Source organism: Crinia signifera, chromosome 3 (assembly GCF_055691185.1).
Source record: "Crinia signifera chromosome 3, ASM5569118v1, whole genome shotgun sequence".
Lineage (NCBI taxonomy): Eukaryota > Metazoa > Chordata > Amphibia > Anura > Myobatrachidae > Crinia > Crinia signifera.
In genome coordinates, this window is record NC_139219.1 from 218,490,562 (window position 1) to 218,514,138 (window position 23,577).

The 23,577-nt window shown below is 43.6% G+C and overlaps 1 protein-coding gene across 2 annotated transcripts in view; it reads right to left on the bottom strand.

Annotated features, from left to right (window-relative positions):
• NMUR1 (neuromedin U receptor 1) overlaps positions 1 to 20,144 on the bottom strand; it is a 69,348-nt gene extending 49,204 nt beyond the window's left edge. For both annotated transcript variants that reach the window (XM_083177466.1, XM_083177465.1), the window contains exons 1-2: positions 20,037 to 20,144; positions 1,476 to 1,572 (exon numbers count right to left, since the gene is read on the bottom strand). The gene's annotated coding sequence lies outside the window, so the exon portion shown is untranslated. The remainder of the gene's footprint in view (positions 1 to 1,475; positions 1,573 to 20,036) is intronic.
• Positions 20,145 to 23,577: the final 3,433 nt, after the last annotated feature.

Here is a 23,577-nt window from a genome sequence, read left to right on the forward strand (position 1 = left end):
GCAGGCAGCGTTTCCTCTCCTTGTCAGGAAGTGACAGAGAGTGCCATAGCGTGTGTGTCCCGACCTCCATGCTGGTTTGCAGCTCCACGTGCACCGGAGCATGTAATAGCAAGTCCTGCTGTATTCCCCACTATCAGCGCGTCTCTTACAGAGAGAGATCCATCCTGTGCAACACAAGCGTTACTGGGAGAGATACCGCCAGCGTAAACCAGTCATTGCCATTAACCCTGCACAAGCTGAACGGATCAGATAAGTAACACCTGTGACTGTGAATACTGCATCAGTTATATTGCATGTGAAGTTAACCACTGAAGTACCTTTGTACACTGCAAGCTTATCACTTGAATAAATCTTAAGCTGGTTACATCTTCTAAGTGTGTCGTCTAACAACCACACAGCATGATTATACAAGATAGTCTGCCAATACAATATACAAATGGCACTCAAGAGGCAATTTTCTTCTGAAGAAAAACGTGTATTATGGCAACATTTCTCAAGACACACCTACAGCAAGAATACAGTGCAGACTTACCCCCCTAAATACACCCCATTGTTTCTGCATGTATATATTGATTTTGTATATGTTTTTTATGTTTTTATTTAGTGTGTCTTCCATGGAGATCTGCTGCGGTAGAGAGTGTATCTGCCTCCCAGTGGAATGCAAACAGCGGTTGCCAGACAACCACCTGCTGCGTGTACCAGGAAGTAGGTCATGGGGTGTATTTAGGAGGGGATGCAGTTATAATTCCGGCGGTCGGAATCCCGGCGTTCAAAATCCTGACACCGGAATCCCGACCGCCGAAATCACAACACTTTCTCCCTCTGTGGGGGTCCACGATAACCATAGAGGGAGAATAAATTAGTGTGCCAAGCGTAGCTAGGCACTGGGCCCGCTGCGTTGCGGGCGCAGCGAGCCTGCAAGGGGGGCGATCCACGTCCAGCCCTTGTCGGGATTTTGGCGGTCGGGATTCCGGTGTCGGGATTTTGAACGCCGGGATTCCGACCGCCGGGATTTCGTATCAAACCCTTTAGGAGGGGTAAGTGTGCACTGCAGTCTTGCTACAGGTGTGTCTTGAGAAAGGAGTTCAACTCCCTGAAACGTTGTCAAATGGTGACATAAACATGCTTGGGATAGGCATATTGATATCCTTACAAAGAAATAAGGATAAAATATGGTTTGAGGTAACATGTTTAAAAAAGGGGGCGACTAGATGGGCCAAGTGGTTCTTATCTGTCTTCAAATTCTGTTTCTATGTTACACGTTTTTTTCAGATGAAAATTACCTCTTAAGTGACGTTTTTTTATATTGGACTGTGCATTATATTTTAGCTGGGCATCGGGGCTCCGTACTGTCTATTATTGTGAGTGTCAGCAGTATTAATTTAATGCACAAAAATAGAGCATGTATTAAAAAACATGGGCTTCTATGGATAGTAACATATGACAGAGATTACATTCCTCCTGATCCCACTCACTTCTGTGCAGGTCTTGTAGTACAGCTGATCCCTGGAGCCAGTTATCGGTGGATGGGGTGCAGTCCTGCTGTGAACTTGGAGACTGATATGTAGAGCTCTGCAATAAAACAAAATGTAGTGTTATATACAACATTCATAAGTGTGGATAGTAATCGTATGTCATTATTATATATGGGCTTGTAAAAATTGCTTCCATAACTCGTTCTCTTGCATGGTTAATAATAATTTCAATAATATGTGACATTTTGACATTAGAGATTCATGTAATATACTGCTGGGAGGATATATCAGCATTCTATATGTATTGCTATTTAAAACAAGCTTTATTTTTCTTTTGTGTCTGAGCATAGTATTTTACTAATTGGTAGTATCATTACTATTATGTTCCTGTCACCGGCTCGACCCGGGTTATTGCCAGAATAATGACGTCTCAACCTGTGTTGAGATGCAGTGTGAAAGCACCAAAACTTATAACTGGGTCGAGCAACCTGGCAATTTGACCTGGGTTATAAGAAGAGTTAATGGGCAATCCGGTTTTAATGTGAATGCGCCAGACCCAGGTCGGTGATGGGTAAGATCTGGGATCGCGATCAAAGGACCAACCCGGCATTGCGATCGGAAAGGGGGTAATATTCAATATCTTTGTGGATTATGCAGTATCTTGTTAATTCATATTCTACTGTTTGTCAGTAATGGAAGAATCTTTGATTTGATGTTCTCTGCGTTACCAAACACTTTTATATTTAGAAAACATATGTGTCACGCCTGTTTGTTGTGGATCCGCCAGTGGTGACTGTTCAGGTACAGACAGCCTGGGCGGAGAGAGGATAGTCGGCTGAATGTACTGTCTTAGCATAAAGGAGCACCCCAGGGAGGTTGGCTAAACTCCCTATTGGAGGCTGCGTCTACCCAGCAGATCACGGCCCTCCGATGGAAGTCCCCCTGAGGCCTCGGAGTAACGATGATTGCCGGCAACTTATGATCGCCGACCTGGCCGCTAGCAGATAACAGGTGGCTGTAACTCGGCCTGTGACAAATAACTGCAACTCAGGATGGCCCACTCGGCTTATAACGAAGAACTGTAACTCAGGATGGCCCACTCGGCTTATAACGAAGAACTGTAACTCAGGATGGCTCAGTCGGCATGGCACAAATAATGGTAACTCAGGATGGCTCACTCGGCTTTATAATGAATAACTGAAGAGATAAAGTCCACAACTTGTGGAATAGGAGCTGGAACAGGAGCAACCCGGTCGGGGGATGCCAGACCAAATGCACACTGAAGCTTTAGCAAGCAAAGCACTGGGAAACTATCAGGGACTCTTGGAAGGAGCTTTTGCCCTTTATCCCCCAGGACCACTGATGATTGGCAGCCTGCCTCTCAAGGGAGGCTACTTATGATCCCCAAACCAGGAAGTGCCCCAATCAAGATGGCGGCGCCCATACCAGGACCCAGCGACGGGAATCACCGGACCCGCCAGAGGACAGCCTGCTGAGGAGGACTGTGCCAGAGGGAGCCAGAGGACCCCTGCCAGGAGAGGAACCCAGCCAGCGTCCGTCTGGGTGAGTACCGGATGCGACACACATCTCGGCGGCTGCGGCTGGACATGACAATATGCAAAAAAGTTAACTAACCTGCAGTTAAGTGACCTAATGCTATCATCCATGATATATTGGTCCAGCAAAGCACCTGCAAACTGCAACACATCTACCAGGGTACTCTTAAAACTACCTGTATACTCTAGACCTGGGGTAGCCAACTCGAGAGCTATCAACAGTGCATGTTTTCCATGTCTCCTCACAGAATCACAAGTGAAGTATTTAGCTCCACCTATGGATTAAGGTGGAGATTGAGTTAATGTGTTAGTGAGTAATGTGTTAGTGAGAAAATGTGTTAGTGAGTAATGAGTGCACCTTTGCAGCAGCTAGGTTGTCTGGAAAATGTGAACTGTTGGTAGCTCTCAAGGACTGGAGTTGGCTACCATTGCTCTAGACCAGTGATACTCAAACTGTGTGCTGTGGCCAGGGCCAGCAACAGAAATCTTGGGGCCTGGTACATGGGTATCTCTGGGCCCCCACTTAACGCATTAGTACTGGTAGCCGGACAAGTGACCAGACCGAGAGGGAGTACTGGATTGGGGTCAGTGTAATTTTCCTTCCAGGAACCCAGGTGAGCAGGCAGCACCTTTATAAACCATTGCCCCTCAGAGTCTTGGGGCCCCTCACAAGGTTTGGGCCTGGTACGATTGTCCCCTTTGACCCCTCCTGTCACCTGCCCTGGCTGTGGAACCCTGGGGGGGTTTGGAGTACTTGCAGGGGTGCCTTGTGTTGGTGATCCAGGATCAACTCAAATTAGTTATGGACAATATAATAGGTAAAACCTGCCAGTGGCTGACAATCATAAAATATGTGGACAAACAGAATTGAATCCTACAGTATCTCTCGCCACCTAATGAAACCTAAGGATGACATCTAAACACAATTTACTTAATTTAATATTTTTTATACATTTGTCAAGAAGAATTTTTTGGCTTAGGGGGGCCGTGAAAGAAGAATATGGTACTCTTGGGTGCCATGATTCAAAAAAGTTTTGGAAACCACTGCACTAGACTAAGACAACATTGTTACAGTGTGTAATTTATGATGTGCTTATGTGTCAGGATAGTTGGTAACAGTTAATACTGAATGATATATCTGTCACAAACTCTATTTGTCCCTAGGGCTAAACCAATAGCAACCAAGCTATTTTGAGCCTTCGAAAAGGTTAAGGATAAGATATGCTCTTGCAATTCATAGCAACATCAGAAATAGTTTTTCCCTATGCCTTATACTGCCATAGGGCTAATTCCATAAATACTGATTTCTGATGACCTTTGTGTTCCCTCAGGGTCAGACCTGATGCTGTCACACTATACATTTGATAGTTAAGCTGGTACTTGTTTCCTATCTGGGCGCCCACGATTTTAATCGCGGGCATCGGGGGTAAAATCGGGGCCATCGCGGGCATCGCGGCCGATAAAAAATCGGGTGCGATGGGCCAGACGCGATGCCCGTGATTTTCCCATAGAGAACAATGTTAAATGCCTCAATTTACCCGCGATGACCACGATTTACCATAGGAAACAATGTTAAATGGATCAATTTACCCAAATCAGCATAGGAACAATAGTAAATGGGCCAAAAACACCCCTGAACATTGAAATGTCCCCCCAAAAGTAGTTGACGCCACCCCGCCATCAACGTGAACCGGAAGCGTGGCGAGCGCAGCGAGGCCGCGAGGGGCGGCGGTACGCGTCCTCCGACCTTTTCATGCCCTACTATCCACTAGGGCGTGGAGTGAGAATAGAATAGTGTGGCGAGCGTAGCGAGCCACCGAGCCCGAAGCGTGGCGAGCGCAGCGAGCCCCGCGAGGGGACGCGGATACCTTCACAGGTAAACGCGTCCCTTCGCGGGCTTCCCAGGTGTCCGCGTCGCCATGGACACCTGGGAAGCCCGTGAGGGGACGCGTATAACTGTGAAGGTATCCGCGTCCCCTCGCGGGGCTCGCTGCGCTCGCCACGCTTCGGGCTCGGTGGCTCGCTGCGCTCGCCACACTATTCTATTCTCACTCCACGCCCTAGTGGATAGTAGGGCATGAAAAGGTCGGAGGACGCGTACCGCCTCCCCTCGCGGCCTCGCTGCGCTCGCCACGCTTCGGGTTCACGTTGATGGCGGGGTGGCGTCAACTACTTTTGGGGGGACATTTTTATGTTCAGGGGTGTTTTTGCCTCATTTCCCATTGTTCCCTATGATAATTTGGGGAAATTGATCCATTTAACATTGTTTCCTATGGTAAATCGTGGTCATCGCGGGTCAATTGGGACATTTAACATTGGTCCTTATGTAAAATCGCGGTAATCGCGTCGGTCGCATCGCATGTCATTATAATGGCATGCGATGTACACGCTATGCCTGCGATGGGCGCCCAGATAGGAAACAAGTACCGTTAAGCTACTAATGAACCATTTCATTGGATCTATTGAAATGATCAGAATAATTGGTATTAGCAGTGTTGCACTGGAATTGTTAAAGTTTTTACCAATCCACTTGTTAACGTGGTTTTTCTTTGCAGGGAATGTGATACTAAACTTCTTCTAAGCTACTTTGTTCATTTTTCTAAATGTTGGCTTTGAAGTCAGGCACTAAAATACATGTACTGTATCTGGCTGATGACATTTGGATACAAGGGTACAAACTGTTCCCTGAACTTCATTTGGAGTTTCATCAGACAATGTAGAAATGATTACATATATAAAAATACAATCTTATTATGGAGAACGAGACATTGATTTTTATCTAATACTATCACTACCAAAACCAAAACAATGTTTCTACGCTGCTGAGACCAACACCCCAATTTCTGATTTTATGACCATTGAAGCTTTTCATAACAGCTGTCCCAGTATTCTATCCTAATATTTTATTAGAACTGATATGAACTATTAAAACTATTTTACAATTTTATGCATAATGTGCATTTCTATGCAATAGACACACACCAAACACGGGGTGATTCGGGTTGGCTCGCTAGTCCTCTGCAGATCGCTGAAGATGGGGCGGGTGCTGATGTCATGTGACATCGGCCCGCCTGCGTTCCCAGGGCAATGCCCAGCGTTTTCATGGGGACGCACATAAAACGCTGGGCATTCCACTGCTCGGGGCCGGTGTCTGTTCGCCCACCCCCCTGCCTTCCCTACCCATGCCAATGCCTTGGCGAGTGGGGGGCTGCACATGCACAGACCCCTACACCACCGGTACAAGGCCAAATTTATCCCCGTCCAATCAATGTTGAATCACCCTCCACAATATGTAATTATTCTTTCTAAATAAGATGTGACATACATATAGGGGTATATTTACTAAAATGTGGGTTTATAGATGTGGAGATTTTGCCAATAGCAACCAATCAGTCCCTAGCAATATGTATTAAAATATGCTACAGTATGTAAATGATAAGCAGAGTCTAATTGGTTCTATGGACAACATATCCATATCTATAAACCCACACTATAGTAAATATTCCTTTTAGACTTCATATCCAATACAGGTTGAGTATCCCGTATCCGAGTATCCGTTATCCGAATTATTCCGAAAACCATACATTCCAGAAAGTGAATAAAAAATATTTTTTTTGCTAAAAACTCACTGGGGACATTTGTAACAGCACTACTGAGGGAATGATATGTAACTGGCACTATATATGTGCAAGAAAATGATTGCTTGGCATTCAAATTCAGTATCTGAGATGGTACACAAATTTTGTTTCATGTTTTGAAACCTTGTTTTTTGAACAAATAAAATATATTTGTGTGTATGTTATGTGGTAATAAAATATATTTGTGTGTATTTTATGTGTTTATACAGCATACATGCAAGATACTTCAAAATACATAATTGAAATATTAAAATATTCCGAAATACGGAATAATCCGTTATCCAAAATTCTCCTGGTCCCGAGCATTTTGGATACGGGATACTCAACCTGTAATATGAATCTCTCAGCTATAATGATTCCTCCTTATATCTTCCTCACTTACCCTTTAAGTCATCTTCTTGTATGTGATGATTTGCAGCAAAGGAGAATTACGGTGGAAAAACCTTATTTACAGAATAGAACCACATAAATCCCTGGCCAGCAACTAATATTCTTAGAAATAAGCATTGTAACAGCATAATCATTCCGTGAGCATCAGTCTGCTCTGCACATTTACCACCTGTTCACTTCATACAGGCTTATTTTTCTCATACTGTTGTCATTAGTGTACGATTATGTTGTCAAGAAATGTACACACAGCATTACACACACAAGTATAAGTATCATCGTTCCATACGTTCCTATCGCAATATGCCCTGGCCTTTCACACACACACACACACACACACACACACATATATATAAAAGTTACATTTATGTGACTAGCCAGGGCACAGAGGCAGAACTCTAGGAGGCAATGCAGTCATCTGCCGCCGGGCTCCTGCTAACAAGGGGGCACCTCTCCTCCCCTTCAAGTTCAAATCAGTCAATTAAAAGCCATTAATATCGCTTCTACGAGGTATGAGGTCTAAAATGTATGTCCTCTCTCTCTCTCTCTCTCTCTCTAGACATATATATAGAGATGGTTATATATTTCAGAACACACACATATGTATATGTGTATATATATATATATATATATATATATATTATTATTATTATTATTATTATTATTATTATTATAAAGTTGTGTGCATGTGTTTGTGTATGCAAGGGGGGCACCATATATATATTGCCTCCAGGCTACTGGGACGAACTTATGCCACTGTCAGGGCATATAGCGGTAGGAAGGTATGGGTTGATGATACTTATGCTTGTGTGTGTGTAATGTTGTGTGTACATTCCATGACAACATAATCGTACACTAATGGCAACAGTATGAACAAAATAATCCTGTATGAAGTAAACAGGTTGTAAATGTTCACACAAATGAATGAACAGACCCTTTGGTTATTTTCCCTATATGCAAGTGGGGGATTTTAATTTACCAGATTTTGATTGGAATAACGAAACATGTAAAACAGCAAAAAGCAGTGGGTTCCTGAACTTACTCAAAGATCAGTTTATCACACAAACGGTAGAAGCTCCAACTCGTAATGATACACTATTGGATTTAGTATTAACAAATAACATAGACATAGTTTCAAACACCAATGTAATTGAACATCTAAAAGCTAACTTCGAATTATTCAGGGAAGCCCTAAAAGAAATTGTGTGGGAAGAGGTATTGGAGGGGAAAAATGCAGAGGAAATGTGGGATTACACTAAAAATGTGCTCGAATCATTAACTATTAAATACATACCAAGAGTAAATAAGGGTAAATTCAACAAAAAAAAAGCCATCATGGTTGGACAAAAAAGTAAGGACAGCAATCAACAATAAAACAAGAGCGTTTAAATTCTATAAAAATAACATAAATGAGGCCTTCAACAAGTACAAAGAATCAAACAAAACTTGTAAAAGGGTGATCAAAGTAGCTAAAAGGGAAAACGAAGAGCGCATAGCCACTGAAAGCAAAACCAACCCCACAAAGTTTTTCAAGTACGTAAATAGTGAGCGAATAATTAAAGAGAACATAGGCCCATTAACCGATATCAATGGTAAGAGTATTACGGAGGATAAGGGAAAAGCAGAACTACTTAATGGGTTCTTCTCATTAGTGTTTACTAAGAGAGAGCAGGCTGTGGAATGCACATGTACCCCAAATAGGACAAACAAGTCAAATCTCAATATTGATTTCACGACCGAGGAGATAATATTGAGGCTCAGCAAAATCAAAACAAACAAATCACCAGGACCAGATGGTATTCATCCGAGGGTACTAATGAAATGAAGGGAGGAACTAGCGACCCCTCTATATTACATTTTTGATAATTCACTATCATCAGGTAAGGAACCAAAAGACTGGAGAACAGCTGAGGTAGTGCCAATATTCAAAAAAATAAAAAGGAACGACCCAGCAAATTAATGACCTGTGAGCTTAACATCAATAGTGGGTAAAATATTTGAAGGATTTTTAAGGGATGGTATCCAGGAATATTTAGACCTTCATAGTTTACTCAGTACTAAACAGCATGGGTTCATGAAAAATCGTTCAACAAATTTACTTGGTTTCTATGAGGAGGTTAGCAAAAACCTTGATAATGGAAAAGCTGTAGATGTGATTTTACTAGATTTTGCTAAAGCTTTTGATACAGTACCACACAAGAGGTTGATAAATAAAATGGAGGACCTGGGATTAGGGGCAAATATCTGTAGATGGGTTGGGAACTGGCTGTGTAATAGAGAACAAAGGGCCTTATTCTAGTTCACTCTTTCTAATAAAATCCTTCTTAGATGGACAAAACCATGTGCACTGCAGTTGGGACAGATTTTACTTTTGCAGAGAGAATTAGATTTGGGTGGGGTTTTACTTCAAAGTGAGATCTATATTGCAGTGTAAAAATAAAGCAGTCTGTATTTTCCCTGCACAGAAAGAAAATAACTCACCCAAATCAAATTCTCTCTGCACATTTTACATCTGCCCCCCTGCAGTGCACATGGTTTTGTCCATCTAAGAAGGATTTTGTCAGAAAGAGTGAACTAGAATAAGGCCCAAAGAGTAATTGTGAACAGTGCCATATCAAATATGATACCAGTACATCAGGGTTCAGTTCTAGGGCCCATTTTATTTAACATTTCTATCAACGATATTGGGATGGGGTTACTCAGCAATGTTTTCATCTTTGCAGACTATACAAAATTGAGCAGAGTTATAATTCAACAGAAGATGTCGCCGCGCTTCAAAATGATCTTGACAATCTAGACGAGTGTGCAAAAATGTGGAAAATGAGGTTCAATGTGGATAAATGCAAGGTTATGCACCTTGGGAGACATAACCAGTGTGCTAGTTATAAACTAAGCGCGGAGACATTGGTTAATTCAGTACTGGAAAAGGATCTGGGAGTCCAAATAGATAACAAACTGGGGTGCAGTGCTCAATGTCACATAGCAACAAAAATTCTGGCATGTATTAAAAGGGGCATGGAAACTAGGAACTCAAAAGTAATTATGCCACTGTACAAAGCTTTGGTTAGACCTCACCTTGAATATGGAGTGCAGTACTGGGCCCTGCACTATAAAAAGGACATCATAGAATTAGAAAAAAATCCAAAGAAGAGCAACAAAGCTAATTAGGGGTATGGAGAATCTAAGTTACGAGGAGAGATTGAGCAATTTGGGACTATTTACACTAGAGAAGAGATTTTAAGGGGGGACATGCTCAACATGTTCAAATATATCAGGGGCCATTATAAGGAACTGCCAAACACCCTTTTTACTGATAGAAAGGAATCGAGGACACAAGGGCATGAGTTAAGATTAGAAGAAAAAAGTTTTTGTTCCCTTAGAAGAAAAAATTTCTTTCAAACTTTGGAACTCTCTTCCGGGAGAAGTGGTGTCGGCGGAGACAATGAATAGGTTGGATAAACATTTATTGGTTAAAAACATCCATGGGTACAAATAAGAATCAAAATCTTTCTTTAAAATTTTCAGAACATACTATACACCAAGGGATAAACTATAAAATCCTCGGTTGAACTAGATGGACGCAAGTCTTTATTCAGTCTTATCTACTATCTAACTATGTAAGTGGGTGTGGATCGTTTGGTCTACAACAACAGTCATGTCCAAAATCAGGCCCGGGGGCCAATTGCGGCCCGTGCTGTCATTTCAAGTGGCCCACAGCCTCCAGCTGGAAGCGGGCAGAGCATCAGATGTGGGAAGCATAGCACAGGACACTAAAGGTGGGGCCCCGGCGAGCACACCTTTACCTTGCTGTCTGCTGCAGTGAGGAGGTGCCGGCCGCCACAGTCAGATGTGTTTGGCGTCCTACCCCTGCTGCTGCAATCGTATATAACCCTACTCCACAATCACAGTGACAGCAGTGTTTGGGGAGAAGGGCAGCAAGGGGGAAGCTTGCTCCCGTAACATGCAGAGCGGAGGAGGGCAGCAGCAGGAGCCCAAGCATCTCCTGTCCTTGCAGTGCCTGCTTTGCCTCTCCTTCCTCTGGCTCACACAAGGGGCTGGGAAACATACAGTGAAGTGAGGGGGCAGAGTTGGGGACATACAATGAAGGAGGGTCAGGCTGGGGGACATACAGCGAATGGAGGCAGTGATGGCCATTCACAGAAGGGGGAGCAGGGACAGGCTGGAGGACATACAGTGAATGGGGGCAGAGTGGGATACATAGTGAATGGGGGACATACAGTGAATGGGAGTCATACAGTGAAGGAGGGTCAGGCTTGGGGACATACAATGAATGGAGGCACTGATGGACATTAAGAGAAGGGGGCAGGCTTGGGGACAGAGTGAATGGGTGCAGAGTGGGGAACATACAGTGAATGGGGGATATACAGTGAAGGGGCGGGCTGGGGGACATAGAGTGAATGATGGCAGAGTGGGGGACCATTCTGATGTGATTAATGATTCAAAGAATGTCAGGCTGAATGGTCGGCCCCACACATTTACACTTCACCAAATCTGGCCCTCGTCGTGAAAAATTTGGACGCCCCTGGTCTACAACAACTAGGTCGACAAGCATTGAGTCGACATGCAGCAAGGTTGGCATGGGTTAAGGTCAACATGGGTAAAGGTCGACATGGGTCTAGGTCGACATGGCATTAGGTCGACACAAGCATTAGGTCGGCATGGGATATGTCGATAGTCAAAAGGTCGACATGGGATTTTTCACATTTTTTTACCCGAACGTTGACACAGTCGACATGGACACAGTTTGAAGTGCACTCGCTTCCCTCGCGATGCTTCAGGCATGGTGCCTCGCTACGCTCGTCCCACTATTTTATTCTCCCACCAGGCTATAGTGGATGGTAGGGCATGAAATATCACCTGTCGGCACATCTAGGCTAAAAAAACTGCCAAAAACCCCACGTCGACCTTTCGACTGTCGACCTAGCCCATGTCAACCTAATGCTTGTGTCGACTTAATGTCATGACGACCTAGACCCATGTCGACCTTGCTGCATGTTGACATAGTGGTGTTGATCCAATGCTTGTCAACCTAGTTGTTGTAGACCTAATGACCGTATCCCATGCAAGTTGCACGCTGATGAGTGAGGGGTTTACAAAGTAACATTCTCAGGTTTGGGGTTTACCCGGCCTACCCTTAAATGAACACAATCTTTTTGTTAATGCACCATTTATTTAATCTTCACGCAGCAGCTGTCTAGTATTATCTGTGTACATAAGGTGCTGATATCAGATTAGAAAATCTTGCTTTTTGAACCCTAAAAACAATGGTTTAACTTACATTTGGGTAAATAGAATACTGGTTTACATTATAGAGTCTCACTGTTTACTCCCTTCTCCCTAATGTACACTGTTATCGCCGTTTCCTGTCCTGAAATATAAGCTGGTATCTCTCCTGTCTGCAATGTACACAGCAACTTCTCCATTCATTTGTGTTACACAATACCTTTCTTCATTTAGGTAATGCAGAAAGTTAGATGACTAATTTCAGTAATGTAAACAAATCTTTTCATCTGTGATTTATACATTTATTTATAAATCGTATTCAAAGTGAGCCAAAAATGCGAGTTGTATTGCAAATGTGTCCAAAGGCCTGATTCTGGTTTACTCGCAAAAGAAAACTCCTTCTTTAATGGACAAAACCATGTGCACTGCAGGTGGGGCAGATGTAACATGTGTAACATGGAATTTGTGATGGTCTTGAGGAAATCTCTACAGGTCATCTGTACAATCTTTACAAAATCCAATGTAGATGACAAATCTTTAGTGCAGCAGGTAAAGTCTCCAAAGTGACCCAATGACAGGCGGGGATGTGCATCGGATCGGAATCGCATTGAAAACATGCACAATTCTGTTCTTTTAACATACAATCGTTTGTCAGACGTGTCAAAATTGGGGGAATTGAGCCCAAGTCATTCTGGTGTGTAGGGTGGAGCCTGGGCAGTGCCAGGATTTCTGACACCTCCTGAAAACTATAAAATGTGCCCAACCTCCCATACTTTCTACTCCAATTAAATAGATGACACACAGTAGCACAATAATTTTCACATTACATCACATAGTAGTGCCCCTTATTAATACAGTAGTTCCCCTTATTCACACAGTAGTGCCCCTTATTCAAGTTATGCTACTTAATAGTAGTCCTTACACATAATGCCCACATAAATGTCCCCTATGCAAATAATGAACACGGTAGTGCTTTTACACATATCTGCCTCTATCACTAGAGCAGCTGACTGCCCATTTCGGGAAGCACATATGAAATGCCCTTCGACGCGCATTAAGACTCTCCTCTAGAATTCGGCCAAAAACTAATGAAGCTGAATCAACACTATATCCTGTATTATATGCTTCAAAACCATACTTTCCTACTTTTGAAAACTAGTTTCAGAAAGATTATAATTGGTAATAGAATTTTGCAAGGCGCCCCATTGAGGGGGCGTGTCATGCTCCACCCAAAGGGCGTGTCTAGTTCCATATATGGAGAGATTGTGAAAAGAGATTGTGAACGTAGCCCCTAGAAGCGTGGCTGTGTACTGCTACATCTAAGAGGAATCTTTTAAAATGACTTATATCCAAATGTAGATGAGCCCCAAAGCAGTTAGTAAGAGATACTATACTTGGTAAAGTGCTGGGAAATGGTGCTGATGATACAATGTAAATGTATCTGTCTCTCGTTCCTTTTTTCCTCCAAAATGTAACAGTGTAATGTGTGCTAGGGGAAATGAGGGAGATTGCTAGACTAATGAGGGAGAGGGGGAGATTGCTGCTATTTCAGAGAAACTCCTGCAGAATGCAGGAGGGTAAGAAGCTACATACAGTATGTCCCAATCACGTAGTGGACCTGAAGCAACACCACTTTTTTGAAGGGTACTTATAATGTTTATTTCTTACAACTAGTTTCAGACATTAGAAGTCAGTGAAATAATTTCAGGTATTAATAAAATAGATGTCTGAATACTTATCTGGAGCATGGGAGCTACTAATAATCTTGTATCATCTGTAACTTTTCCTTCACATACAAGACAGCAATGCACAGATGCATTGGATACATACTCTACTTTTAGTAAGCTTGGCAGAAAGATTCTAAAGACAGAAAACTGAACTTAGATTATGGGGTAGAGTATCCATTCTGCTGTGCTGGAGATTGCATCAAATTAAGCAGTGAAGGCTTTTATTTCCATATGTCGCAGCTGAGAGAACATTCGGGTCTGCTCAGTCTCATACCAGAGGAAAGTCGATATGTGCATATTGTACATTACAGAGGGAAGGTAACTGGGTTCGACAGGGAGAAATATGATTACTGACATAAAAACCAAAATCCTCAACCTTTTAATTTCATGTACCCTGTCGATGATGGCAAATGTTTGTCAAGTATCTGCTACTGTAGTGTCAATTTATTCCAAGTACCACACGCCATGTGCAAATGTATTCCAAGTACCCCTGAAGGTGCATAATGTTTGGCAGCTAACCATTTAATGTCTTCACATTTAAAAAAAAATACTATTACTCATTTGTTGCATTCATTATTTATGCATTAAACTGTTATTATTTGCTTAAATTAGCTTGTGGAAGTACTTTAATATGTATGAACATGTCTCAGGGGCTGATAATATCTGCACTAGAGAGGCACATTATATAGAGGAAGCAGTCACATGCTATGCAGAAAGAATAGGTACTGTACAGTACTTAGCAGTGTATCATTACAATACAGTTTATACTGTACCAGTAAGGTCAGGTGGTTTCAGAAAAAACTCTTTGAGGGTAGAGTGGTGCTAAATCTCCCTGCCCGGTGTCTCCCAGTCTGGTGAGTCCGCCGCATTTGACACCCATTTCAGAATTTCAAGATTCTCTCCCCATTTGTATTTGAATAGGAAATAGGGGGTCACATTACTATACAACATGGGTCTTCAAACTGTGGCCCTCCAGATGTTGTGAAACTACAAATCCCAGCATGCCTTGCCACAGTTTTAACACTCACTTATAGCAAAACTGTGGCAAGGCATGCTGGGATTTGTAGTTTCACAACATCTGGAGGGCCACAGTTTGAAGACCCATGCTATACAACCTGCAGCTTTGCAAAGTGCACTTTGGAACCGCCAGGAGGCTCGCAAAAAATTGGTGGCACTCCTGGGCCTCCCAGAAAAGTGAGCATGTCTCCCCACTGATCCCTGCTCACCAGCTTTCACAAAGGGAATGCTAAATTGTGTCATCATAGCCCCAACACCTGCTTTTCAATGCCGACATTTGGGTATTGCATGTGTGTGTGGGGGGGGGGGGGCAGGGCTGCGATGACTCGATCATGTTTCCATGCCCCTTGACCATCGCTTTCTCTGAGCCCTGTGCCTTGTTCAGCCAAGCTACTGCTAACAAGTATGTGTGAGGTGTCAGGCACTTCTTTGCGGAGTAGTGTGCCTTTCCAGTCATGCACACGCCAGACACAGGTGCTAATGGGGCTCCGCACTTTGTCCAGCAGCACCAGTCACACGCTCCTCTTTATGGCCCTGGCTTTGATGCTGCCAAGAAAATTGTCATGTGACTGGTGAATAGGGATCAACCAATCTTAATACTGAAAGCCATCTACTAAGTTGTATAGATTCCTAGTACTTCCTCTAAGTGCCCCAAGGAACTGAGGAAGGTATAATAACTAAAGTGCAGGTTTAGAGAAGTGGAGATGTTGCCCATAGCAACCAATCAGATTCTACTTTTCATTGTACCATACCTCCCAACAGTCCCGATTACACACTCCCATAATTTTCGGCACTCCTCCGGCACGCATCCCTGTGTCCCTCCTTCGTCTCCCTACAAGTTGGGAGGTATGTTGTACTTAATCATCCTTCTAGATCAGGCATGTCCAAACTGTGGCTCTCCAGCTGTTGTGAAATTACACATCCCAGCATGCCTTGCCATAGTTTTAGCATTCCCTAATAGCAAAACTGTGGCAAGGCATGCTGGGACTTGTAGTTTCACAACAGCTGGAGGGCCATGCCTGTTTGGACATGCCTGTTCTAGATAATAATAGCTAGAATCCAATTCTACAAACCCACACTTATAGTAAATGTACCATATGGTGTCCCCCCTGAATGTGTGTTTAAAATAATGTTAAGCCCCCGTACACACTAGCTGATCCCCGCCAACACCGATATTAGTGTAGGTGGGAAATGGCAGGGGGGAGGGGGTGTTTGACATCGGCAAGTACATACACACTTACTGATGCCGGGGGGAAACGGAGCGATGGTCAGCATGACCTTCGTTAACGAGGACCTCCCTTGTCTGAACATGCAGAACGAGGGAGGGGTCATGAATGATATGGAGTGTACACAATATTCGATATTGTAAACAATATCACTCAGAAAGCCCTTTGGGCGGGATGTATTAAAATACATCGCCGCCCTTCGCGCCCCCCCCGCCGCGATGCCGCCGCATATGTACTAACATATGCGGCTGGCATCGCGATGCGGTGACGGAGGCCCCCCACGATACCTGTACTGTGGTCTGCGGGGGGTCTCCGTCACCTCCCAGCCGGCTTCTGCAGCTTTCACGCCGGGGACAGCTAAGCAAGCTGTCCCCGGCGCTTCCTCCTCCCCCTGCAGCCGGAAGGACGTCCGGCTGCGTTGCTAGGGGGAGGAAGGGCTTACCTTCCGGGGTCCAGGAGGACCTGCAAGAAGGTAAGCCCAAGGGAGGGGGGAAAGGGGGGGTCGGCGAGGCGGCGGGTTGCGGCGACGCGGCGGGCGGCGAAAAGAAGCCCATAGGCTTCTATAGGGTATCGCCACCCAAAGGTGGCGATACCCTGCCCTGCGAAACCGCTGCGAACGGGTTTTAGTACATAGGAAAATGCGGTAAAACGGGGGTTTTACCGCATTTTCCCTTTAGTACATCTCGCCCTTTTTATGAGCAATGTTGTTCACAATATAGCCTAGTGTATATAGGATTTATATACTTATACTTATATACTGTTGGCTTTTAAAAAAACATTCTCCATTAGACAAACCAGTTCCATAAGGTTTTGACATAACTCTTCTTGATTCAGACCATTTAGAGGTAACATCTAAGAATAATTTGTAGGCACTTTATATAGGAGAGAGTTGTGTTACTTTGATGCAGCTGTTGTCATAGGTAAAACTACAGTATGTACAGCATGAACAGAACATTGCAGACAGAGAAATCAGTGTATACTGGTGAGAGGTATGATATGGGCATTGGTAACAAGACAGACCACTGTTTAGTTTATAGTTAAGCTGCATACACACTGGTCTATAGTGTTTGTCAAGGGAAAGGGATAACATCTCATAACCTTAGAGCTCTGCATATAGGCCAGTGCTGTAACAGGGCACCTGGTGTTCTTGGATGGCTCCCCGGGCTGCAGGGTGCTGTTCTACACACCCTGCCTGCCAAATAGTGGTACCACCAGGACAACAATGGTCAGTGGAGGCCATGGTGACAAGCTACCAATCAGAACTAGCAGTGCTGCTGGCAACTGTAGTGCTATTTTTTCCCACTGGGGACAATATGTTTATTTTTTCCTGTGTGGTATTTTTTTTTTCCTGTGTGGCTCAATATGCGTATTAATTAATAAAAAAATCTTTTGCTGCTAGCTCAAGAATATAAAGATACCTTATTGTGGCAACTCACAGCAGTAAGGAATCGTTATGCCCTGGTGAACCATCTGTAAAGAGGTACCAATAAGAGCCCATCCGAGCGATCATTGAGAAGCAATGTGATCACAATGCACCCCTCTCTCTTTTGCTTTATCACCTAGTATAAACTTTCTCCCCTGTCCAATAACTGTGCCGCTGAGACAATGATTGTCATATTGGCCCAATGATTGGATAGCGCTTACCCAGCTTAAGGTCACAATTTAAAGTCATAGGAGTAAATTTACTAAGATGGGAGTTCTAGTTCAGATGGGATGTTGCTATTGACAACCTATCAGAATCTACTTCTTATATAGCACCTTCTAGTCTAGTAGATAATAGAATCTGATTGGTTGCCCATAGCTACATCCCATGTGAAATAGAACTCCCATCTTAGTAAATTTACCCCATACTATTATGGGCGGGATTCTCTAAACTAAAAATGCTGTAAAAACCCCGTTATCGGGGTTTTTACCGCATTTTGGGATGCTGTAAGCATCCCCCGCCGGGTTACCGCGGCGGGGGGCATCGCCAGAAAAATCTGGCGATGCCCCATAGAAGCCAATGGGCTTCTATCGCAACCCTCCGCCGCCCCGCGCCGATCCCCCGCCGCCCCGCATCGCCCCCTCCCCCCTCACCTGTGTCCGGGCAGCACAGCGCAGTGCTGCCCGGACCTGTGACCTCCTCCCTGCACTGATCCTCTTTCGGGTGCAGGGAGGAGGAGAGCCCGGCGCAGCAGCAGCAGCGCCGGGTGTGGGAGGGAGGGGAGAGCCGCCGGGACCTGCTGGGACCCGGCGACTCTCACCGCAAAGGACAGCTCTTAACGCAAGAGCTGTCCTTTGCCTTAATTATCGCATATGTTACAACATATGCGATAATTAAGTATGCGATGGGCGGCGAAGGGGGGCGGAGATTCTTAGAGAATCTCCCCCTATGTCTGCTCTTTTAATTAATATTGCCTGTGTGTCTCACACACAAACTAGTTCAGGTATGATATAAGCATTGTCTGTATGTTTTAAAATAACTTAATCTATGTGTGTATCTGTGTATACTGTACGTGTCTCATAATGTATGCCCCTGGTTGCAGAAAATAGTTTTCATACACATGTGCCTTATTAATATTTAAAATAAATGTATAAATCACCATCCATGTGATCTGGAATAAAACTATTTCCCACTTCCTTTTAAATGTTAAATGCTATAAAACAGGTGCTCGTTTTCCTAATGTGTGTATCAGGACTACAGTATTCTCAGAGAAATATATAAACCATTTACAGACTTCAATGAGCAAAGATATGAGCTGCCTTAGAAAATCCAGGACACTAAGACCAAGAGAAAAATTAGGTATATAACTGACAGAATCAAAACTGGCTGCTTGTAACAGAAGTGTGTGGGAAAATATACTATAATTTCCTGGCTGTCTCTGTGGTGTGGTGCCACGCACTGTTGAATGAGTTGTAGATAACTATACACATGATACCTACAATAGCATATTAATTGACCATGCTGGGATGAGAACACATTAAAGACAGTCTCCTGTGATACACACACAGTATTGGTGCTGAACGTGCGCTTACTGATCAGGAGGAAAGAATCTGTAAAATAGCAATTCATGATGAGCAGCAAAGTCTAGGTGCTATTTATGTGAACGTGTGTGTGTAATATATTTATATACTGTGTATATGTATATGTGTGTGTGTGTGTGTGTGTGTGTTTTTATTTTTGTGTGATGTCATTGTAATCTCTCTGCTGTAACTATGTCACTTTATTAGACTGGAAAAGAGACAGATAATGCAAAGTTACAAGGAGCTACAAATCCTGACATTTCTGCATTCAGTGCCCTCTTGACCCAGTAGCATCTTTTATAAATGTATTTTACTCTGTAGACTTTTACTGCTCAATTCCAATTCAGAATTCCAATGCCAACAAAAGCTCTATAATATTATTATTTTTTAGACAGCAGCCATACAAACAAAATCAGATGAATAAAACATCAATTGGCTATCAGTGATATTAAAAATACTAACTGATGTATAATATATATTTATATATAACGTGTATATAATGCGTAAGCTCGCAACAACTTTTGCTTTTTGTGCACAAATTATTTTACATTTAGTTTATAAAGGCAAAGTTATAAATATAAATAAATATAATACATCATCTATAATATACATATGTAAGATGACATCACAGATTTTATGTCACCTCAGCAGTGTTAAACAATAAAATAATTTGGCTCACAGTGCAGAGCTAGCAGTCAAACCAAATAAAAAGTGAATAATTGCAGCTTCAAACATGCTGAGCAATAGGATAGTTCACACTCACCTGGTCTTGTGTGTATGAAGAATTCTTCCAGCTTCCTCATAAGCTCCAAGCAGTTTAAAGCCCCCGTCCCAAGCATATACACCACTGGCTGGGTGTCTTCACTTTCTAACACAGACCTGAATGAGCGTTGCTCAACCCTTAAACCTTTTATCAAAGCTCCGCCAGAGGGCGGTACTGAGCAGAGAGGACTGCCCAACTGAGCCGTGTGTAGGAGCTCTCACTTTGCAATACAGCAGGACACATCCATTCACTCTTCTCGGGCAGCATCAGCTGCTTTTTTTTACACTGACATTTGCTGCAGATGATATTGTGGGGCTCGTGCTCTACTATGTTTTTGTATTTATTATCCCTGTCATAGATTTCTACTTAAGATTGTGTTTTTTCTGTTCTTGTTTACGTAAGAATTGCTTTCAAAACATGCAAACTGGGATAATGTAATTATGAAAACTAATGAAGGAGCTGTACTAAGCCTTAAAAAGGGATAAAAACAGTCTGTTGCATGACCGTTAGCAGCTAATTGGCTGGTGGGTTATCACTTTCTATTTTATCAATTTCAAGCTTAGTACATCTGGTCCATAATATACATTTTTTTTACAGGTTGAACTAATTGTATTTATTTTTTAATAGTTTCTTATACAGGGCCGGCGCCACCACTAGGCAGCTTTAGGCATTTGCCCAGGGCGCCGGCCACTGGAGGGCGGTACTGAGCAGAAGCAGCAGCAGCAAAGCTTCCGCAGAGGAGAGCAGGAAGAATTAGAAGCTGGGAGCAGGTCAGTAAGCCATACCTCCGCCCCCCCCCCCCCCCACCCCCACCCCCGGGAACAGAGGCACCTGCTCTATGCCCCCTCTATTTTAGTATGGCTTATAAATGAAATTGCCTAGACCAGGGGTTCAGAATTTTTTCACAGCACCCCTAGGACAAAAGATTCAAATTAAATGAAGTAAATTGTGTTAATATGGCACCCTTAGCTGTAGTTATGTGATGAGGGACAGCACTTGCTTCTTTTTGTCCATATATTAATGATTAGAAGTCACAAGCAGTGGGTCACAAGCAGTGGGTTATTTATTTTAATTGGTCCAGGACCACAAACTTAGGGCACCCCTGCAAATGCCTTGAGGCACCCCAGGGTGCCTAGGCACACATTTTGGATACCACTGATGTAGACAAATCCTAGGGTTGTGTGATATGTTGCCTGAGGGTACCTGGAGGTGTCTCCTTTCAGATTAATGTCTTTAGTTCTCAATCTTGGATAAATGGCCATATGTAATAGGGTCCAAGTTTTTTGTGCGGAACACAATCACATCTTTTTCGCTCATTAAAAGGTGTGTTTGTCCCAAATGGTGTATGTGTGTGTGTGTGTGGGGGGGGGGGGATGCTATGGCCCAATATAAGTGTGACCCCAGGCTGGCTAGTGGAGCCCCATGCTGATTTTGAACATATCTTTTATTTTGGTTGTTAAAATACAGGACGACCTTCAGTAATTTTTTAATTGTATTTTTTCAACCAGGACAGCTAAAATAGCTCGACTGATTATACTTTGTTTGATTGTTGTTGTGTTTTTTTTTTTTTTTTTTTGGGGGGGGGGGGGGGTAGGGGGGGTTTGGTTTTTGGAGGGGATGCACATTGTTTTTTAACATTTCTTTTAACTATTTTTTTAACTTATACTAACAGAAACACGCTATATGCATGCTTCTGTCACCTCACCAGACAGAAGCTGGTCTATTTGTTTGCATTTATTTTTACATTGCATGAATTCTATTTGTACAATGGCAAAACACCTGGATGCAAGCTTGCCATTGTTAGTTTTGGAGTGGCAGGAAACATACGCGTTTGCATGCTCCCACATCCTATTATATAGGCAGGGTTATCAAAATGTACGAGTTTTGCGATAATCCCTATTACATTTACATTACATTAATGAGCTCAAAAACTTTCCTGACCACCCATTTCAGAGATCTGGAAAAGCGAATGCTGTCATACACTTACATTCCTCCCAAATGTCCCAATTTTCACAGGACCGCCGGGGTTGACATGGGTTAGACTGACAGTCAAAAGGGCGACATGGGGCTTTTCACATTTTTTTGTCCCGAATGTCGACACAGTCAACCTGGACACTGAACTGTAGCACCGTGCCCGAAGCATGGCAAGCGCACCCGAGTGACCCGAATGTTGACACAGTCGACATGGACATGGTTTTAAATGCACCGTGTCTCCTCGCATGGCTCGCTGCGCTTGCCATGCTTCGCTGCACTTGGCACACTATTTTATTCTCCCACCACGCCCCAGTGGATGGTAGGGCATGAAATACCGCCTGGCGGCACATGTCGGCTACAAAAACTGTGAAAAACCCCATGTTGACTTTTTGGTTGTCAACCTAGACCACGTCGACCTAACGACCTGTCGACCTTGTGCCATGTCGACCGAGACCCCTGTTGACCTTCCAGTATGTCGACCTAGTGGTGTCGACCTAATCACCATCTTTAGGCAGACCAACCGACCGTATCCTGGCAGCACTGCTGGACTGAAATGGCAGACATATACGGCAGCACAGGGCAGCACCGCTGGACTTATAAGCAGGGCCGTTGAGAGGGGGGGCGGGTACTTTTTACACCCGGGCCTGGGTCTGATGGAGAGCCCCGGTCCCTGCTGTAGGGAGCCTAACAATGGGAGTAGAGGGCGGCTCCGGCTTATTGTAAGTCACACTGTGACTGCATTGTGATTCGCAACACTAGGCACATGCAATGCAAATATTGCATGTGCGCAGTCAGCCAATAATCAATTGATTTCTATTTTCTCAAATTAGCGATCCATGCTGAATTAGCCCCATAAGTGGTACTGTACACCAAAGACTCGGCATGTTTACTTCCTTCACAAACTCTTTATATAGCTCAACAGAGGCCACTGGATCATCTGAAATCATTGTATTTTAGTGGTTTTCATCATTTTGGCAATGGTCCCAGGAAGATGAGATGTGCTTCTGTTAACTTGTAGTCGCCATCACTGAGGACATTGCTGTCTTGTGGACCATAGTTGGATGACAGAATTATCTGTCACATGTATAAAAAGAGATAGGCATCTTATTGGCATCCATGTGCTTGATACTTCATGAAAAGCTTGACCTATGCAAGGTTTTTGCATACCGTGTGCCCATCAGCTGCAGCTGAAAAATTGAAGGAGGCTTGGGTGACATGGTGCCACAATATGCTGTCAGGTTTGTACTTATATGCTAGTTGGGCGCCCACTAAGCTATTTGCTTAGTTTTACGTGGCCCCCCACAGGGCTTTCTATGCTCGCCACGCTTCAGGCTCGCTGCGCACGCCACACTATATAAAATCAACTCCATGCCGAGATGGACAGTGGGGGTATGAGCGTACTAACTATAGTGGGCGCCCAACTAACATATAAGTACCGTCAGGTATGATGCCAATCACGCAAACTCTGTGAGATCAACATTGGCGATGAATGGTGGATCTACATTATTGACCCAAAGACAAAAGAACAGTTGGCCCAGGGGACCTCAGTAGGAGGTGCACCACCATA